Source organism: Anopheles arabiensis, chromosome 2 (genome assembly GCF_016920715.1).
Source record: "Anopheles arabiensis isolate DONGOLA chromosome 2, AaraD3, whole genome shotgun sequence".
NCBI classification, from domain to species: Eukaryota; Metazoa; Arthropoda; class Insecta; order Diptera; family Culicidae; genus Anopheles; species Anopheles arabiensis.
The window spans coordinates 90,716,863-90,722,915 of NC_053517.1; positions in this window are offsets into that span (position 1 = coordinate 90,716,863).

A 6,053-nucleotide genomic window follows, 5' to 3' on the forward strand; every position below is an offset into this window, starting at 1 on the left:
ACGCTTTGTCGAAATTATCATTCCGATAGAGAAGTGGAAATAAAAACTCGTTGAACACGGGACGGCACGTTCGACGGAGCGTTCATATTTGCATATTCGAATTCATTTCGCCGGCAGTTTCGTTGCACCGGCAACCATCTTGGGTCGAAAGCATAGGATTCAAATCCACACCAAAGCAGATATGCTGAAAAGCCGCAACCGTAGCTAGATACGAAGAAAAGAAGGAAAAAGATGCCAACATTTAATTTTATTAACATTCTATTGAAACATGCTGAAGTATGATTTGAAAGGATGAAGTGACATCTTCCGTCATTTCCTTGGTAACAAAACCCATCCTTCTGCAAAGCGCGGAAAGCCGAAAGATCGGGCACGGTGGGTAATAAATGCGAATTATGATCTGCAGCGAAAGGAAGTAATTTATGTTTCGGTAACCATGGTGAAACCGCACCGCACGAAAGAACGAAACTCGCGCTAAAGAGAGGTGCGACCAGAAAAGCGTAAAAGAAAAATCATCCGACCACGGGCCACGGGCAAGTTTAGTGTGCTGGCGGTTTGATGGTTTGGCGGTTGGCAGCAGCACGCGAACAGACGATGTGCCGGTTGCACTAAAAAGGTAAAACGCGTAAAGAAGCAAATATCCTTCGGTGACAGTATAAAGTGAAAAGCTCACAAAATATTGCAAGGATGAATCGGAGGGAAGAAAGAGCGAGGCCGGTATGGTGGGAGAATCACAACAGCTCGTCACACAGCACTGTATTGCGCTTTTGAGAGAAATTTTCCAATTCCGCGCTACCGATGCCGGTGCGAAGCGAGATGGCACAGAAACGACGGTCTATGGAAAGTAGCAATTTGCTGCGACTTTTTACAAGGTTTTCCACTTTTGTGGTTTGATCTGCCACCGGTGCCAGTATTGGTGTTGGGGAGGGGTTGGCATTATCACCATCGGTTGCTTTACATCTATGCACGGTGTAAAAGTGAGCTAGAGCCGTTAGTGTGTATGTTGTGTGGGTGTTTATGCATAGGCAATGTGTAACGGTGAAGCGGCTTACTTACACCTTCCTGTGAGCACATTTGGTAAGAAATGAAAATGGAGGTGTGTGGATCCCTCTTCCGTGTTATTAAAGGGACGTTTTTACTGTTAAGGTTTTTAAATTTGTTGCTTTCATGCATGTGCTAGCTACTGCAGAAAAGTATGTTTTTTTCTGAGAGAACGACTAGGCGTCTCCATTTGTCGCCTTCAATGTTTTTCCTACTTTTCATCAGATTTTATTTGGTTTGAATATGATATTTAAGTTAAAATTCACTAAAAAAATTAAGTTATCTCCATTCGAATACCCATGTCACTTCATTCCAAAACATATTACATAACATAGCATCTTAAGTGTTATTAGTTGTTTCGAAAATGTTTCGCTGCATTTGATAATCTTAAGTAATAAATTGTAAAAAAATAAGTTATCTAAAAGCAGGGGGTGAATAGGCTGTTTTGATTGTGGCACAGGCGATAGGTGTATGGGAAGATACGTTTACGGTTCTTAGTAGTAAAATCCAAACAGTTTATACAGCCAGTCAGCTAACACAATCAATCTCTATTTTAAACACAGGTACTGAAATGTTTCATTTGTTGCATGTTGTCCTATTTACTTGTTCAACATTAAACGTATCTATAATAGCTGCACTGGATTCAGTATAATTATTTTTCATAAAACCCAAAACACATAACTCTGCTTTGTTTAAATATGATAAATAAAATAAATCGATGAACGATGTCACGCTCATGTGACCAATAAGTAGCAGAACGAACTGCAACCTTCTTTTTATATTATATAATATGATACAAGCCTAGACTCGTAGCACAGTCGTCAACTTGTGCGACTTAATAACAAGCTCGTCATGGATTCAAGACTCGAATGAACCGTTAGCGATTATTTTCATTTCACCCAAGGCCTCTGGTGTTTTCAAAATGTGAGCTAGTCAACAAGATTTAATACGCAAAAATAATGGCAATATCTGACATTGACTAAGTAAGTTCATTTATTCATAGCAGAATAGTAAATTTTACGTTAATATTGGTGTGATTTCAGTTATCAATATGTCAAAACATGTGAGTGCTTGCAATTTTTAATCCTGTTGGTTGAGCGATTTTGTAAAACTTTCCAAGTACTTTTCTCATAGAAATTGCTCTTTTGTTCACCAAGTACTCAGATTGAATTCTTAAAATAAAAAATGTAATATTCCAAAACCAAAGCACAAAGCAGGATTGGGTTGATTCCACACATTCACGATTTTTATGAGTTTAAGCCGTCAATTGTTTCTTTAAAAAATGTCTTGCAGATATTTCTATTCTAACAAAACAATGAATCCATAGGCGGTTATTGTAAGATGATAAGAATTCTCAAAAAAAAAAAATTAACCATTTCACTAAACAAATATAATGTATCCGGAATTCAATGCTCGATATTAGTCAAATACACATTTTTGATTATTATTATTATTATTATTATTATTATTATTATTATTATTATTATTATTATTATTATTATTTATTTACGTTATCGGGCAATAGGCCTAAATAACAGATACAAATTTTTAATTAGTAAACAACTTAAACATAAATAACACTAGCCCTGAACATCTGACGAAGGCAAGAAACAGGGATATGAAAATCTGCAGGTGATTCAAGTCTATTGTAGCTGACACACATTTTAATTAAAGGGTCGTTAGCGCCAAATGAAGAAGATCGAAATGATCTTGATTAAAGACCTGCGTCTAAGATCCCTAGTAGGTGCTGAAAAGCTGATCAGATTTAAAATTTCAGGTGCATCAGTAAGCCCATTTAATAATTTATGCATGAAAATACATTGAGCATTTTTTCTCCTGTGTTCTAAAGTTTCGAGACCAAATGACCAAATGATTTATTTTCTATTAAAGGTTTTTCGATTTTTCCTCTTTTTTGTACAAACAGGCATAGAGAAAAGATACAGGAAAACATCGCAAAGATTTTATGACGACGAATGGTCTGACAATTTTAGAAAAATCTGTACAAGCATCTATTGTAGATCTACTGAAGAAACAGAAATGCAAAATAAATGTTGACTCAGGCGGTCGCGGGCCACAAATTGACTCACGGGCCACCACAGTTTCCACAGACATCTCTGAAATAGATCATAAACTAACTACCGAACTTTTAAGTAGAAGATTGTAGCTCAGAGCATTTAAAGCGCCACAAGAATGTATGATAAAGCCATTTAAAGCACTCATCTTCCAACATTCATACAATGCCTCTCCACAGCCAGCGAGCTGACAAGATTCATGACGGTTTTGTTTCAGCGCGTTCGAGAGGAAAATTTGCTTTGGAACTCATTTCTACCAATTCAGACGACCCATTGAGAGCGTCCCGTTTCGGCTCCCCCCCATCGTGCACAGGCTCGATTGTATCCATTATGTGGTAAATTGTTTCCAGTCAACATAATATGCCCCAGCACCATCCCCGTCATCACTCCAACACTCCCCGTAAAAAAAGGATATTCGGCAACTATTCGATGAAATCTCGGGATAAATGCCAACGCGAAAACTCATTAAGAGCTTTCACCGCACACACACACACACTTGCAAACACAGCCCGCAGCATCAACCACATTGAATTGTTCCTGCTAACGGCCTATTACAACATGCACTTTCACACAGGGCCGCTCGACCCGGCCATCCCGCCGACGCCAACCTATGGCCTCGAGCTGCACGTGGAGAGTAGGGATGAAAAGGAAATGCCCCACACGTAAAGCACTTCCACTTTCGCCACGGATCATGAACACTACTGGCAGTTATTGAATCGGATTCATCCGGAGCCGTTCCGGGTAGCCCTGGTCGGGCCAGTCAGCACCAAACGAAACGGGAGGCGGGAGGAAGAGGTGCATAAATCATGGCCAAAAGTAGCAATTAATTAAATGAACTATGACTTCCGTATACAGTTGCAGCATTTCCCACCGACCGGTTCCGGGTCGCCGGCGCAGTCTAGCGTGAACTACTTCTCAACTTTTCAAGCTCAACCATAAGGCATTCCCCGGCGTGGGCCATTTCTTCGTGCTATTTATTTTTCACATTGCGCCTTCCCTCTCGGAAGCTGCACTAGACGGAAACAGCAGCATGAAATCGGAATCAGTTTCTTTTTCTTCATTAGAGGCAGTCGAAGTGTGTTTCTTTTTTACCCCTCCCCTTATATCTTCCAACACTCTCTTTCTCTCTCTCTCTCTCTCTCTCTCTCTTTCTCTCTCTCTTTTTCACTCTCGTCAACAACTTAAATTCCCACTGGTGGGGCCAGTCTGCTCGCTGCACTGCTCGGTGCTTTCTTTTACATTTTGGGGAAGTTTTTCTTTTACATAAAATGCTTCAACTTTTTCCCCCTTAGCGTCAAACCGCGCCGTACCGATGGTAAGAAGAAGCGGGGAAATAATTAGAAGTTATGGAACCACGACGGAACGCAAAAACCCGGACCAGCAAACAGTAACAGACTAATAAAGATGATTTAGGCGAAACGGCTAATGGTGGTAGTTTTCACCAGCGTGGGCCAATTTGTGGCCGACCGTTTGATGGGTGGCCGGTGCCAGGTTGCCAGGGTTCGGTGTCGGTGTTGGGCAGTCGGCAGATTTATTCTTTAAATTTAAATGTGCTTGAGCAATGCAAATACTGCAACTGAAAGAATAATATGAAGTAGATTACAAGAAATAAATTAAGTATGGACATCTGGTTTGCTAGCAGTTTAGGTACTACTCATAACAAATTAAACTTGAAATTTGAAAAGCAATCTTATATTTTAACTTAAACTCGGTATCTAAGTGTTTACAAAGTAAGTAAGTCACCTTGTTGCCTTTTCAGTTTGAAGCCCGTGTAATGAGTTCGGACGATAGCTACGGTCGCCATGTAATGCGATGATCGTACAACTGTACTTCGAGTACCGTCGCGGTAGGTCAGTGTTTCGCTGACATGAGCCGAGGTGGAATAAAACTTCGTTCGAGCGGACTTTCGACACTTGATCGTCCAGGCGATCATAAAAACCTTTAGGAGGTTTCCCTTACTGGAAACGTTGGAGTTTAGAAGCCTTACCTTGGGAAGGGGGACATAACTAAACTCTTGAAATAAGTTGGAAGGCGAAGATTTTTGGGCAGCGTAATGTCCTATCTTGACAGTCCGAACGAATCTGACTTGCCACGGTTGGAATTGGTTTTATTTATACTCAAATGAAGTTAAGGGTTTCACACATTTGGTTCCGGGTTTTATGTCGGAAACTTATTGTTTTCACTCAGCTAGTTACGTTTGTCTTTTGTTGACAAGAACGATGGTTCTTGTCACTAAGTTCCTGTTTTGGGTTTAATGCATATACTGTTCCTGCTTTGGGTTACATACTGTTCCTGCTTATGTGGTGCGTTTCGGTTGTTTTTGATAAGTGTGTCACATCTGTTATTTGTTTGAATAGACGGCCTGAACTCTTCCAGGTGTGTTGCTAAGGTATGATCTGAGTTACTGAATGTGTTATAATAAATGTGTTACAATGGTGTGGCTTGGCTTTCCAAGGTGTGTTACAATGTGTCTATAGCTGATAGTGTGTATTATAATAAGTTGTGTATAGCAGATATGCTACACCCGTATTTATATACAAATTAAGTTCTATTCCTTAGGAACAGATCCAGCTACATAATTGAGAGCTATTTGAAGATCGGCATGGGCTCAGCATTAGTTAAAGAACCAGCATAGGTTCATCGTCGTTATCCAGGACCGATAGGAGTTCATTAACGGTTTCGGTTCCAGAAGTATATGGGTTTAGTGTCGGTTGCTTGACCAGTATAGAATCAGTTCCTAAACCAGTTTTAGGTTTCTCAAAGGGCCGTCATCAATTCTTCATTTTAATTTAGTTTCGGCCCAAATTTCGGAGTAAATGAGTTCCTTGAAATTAACGTTGCACAGACCTGTCACCAAATTACACGGTTTCTCCAGCCAGCTCATCATCGGAAACGACAATTTCAATCCCGTCAAACACATTTCGACAATAACGATGATACCTC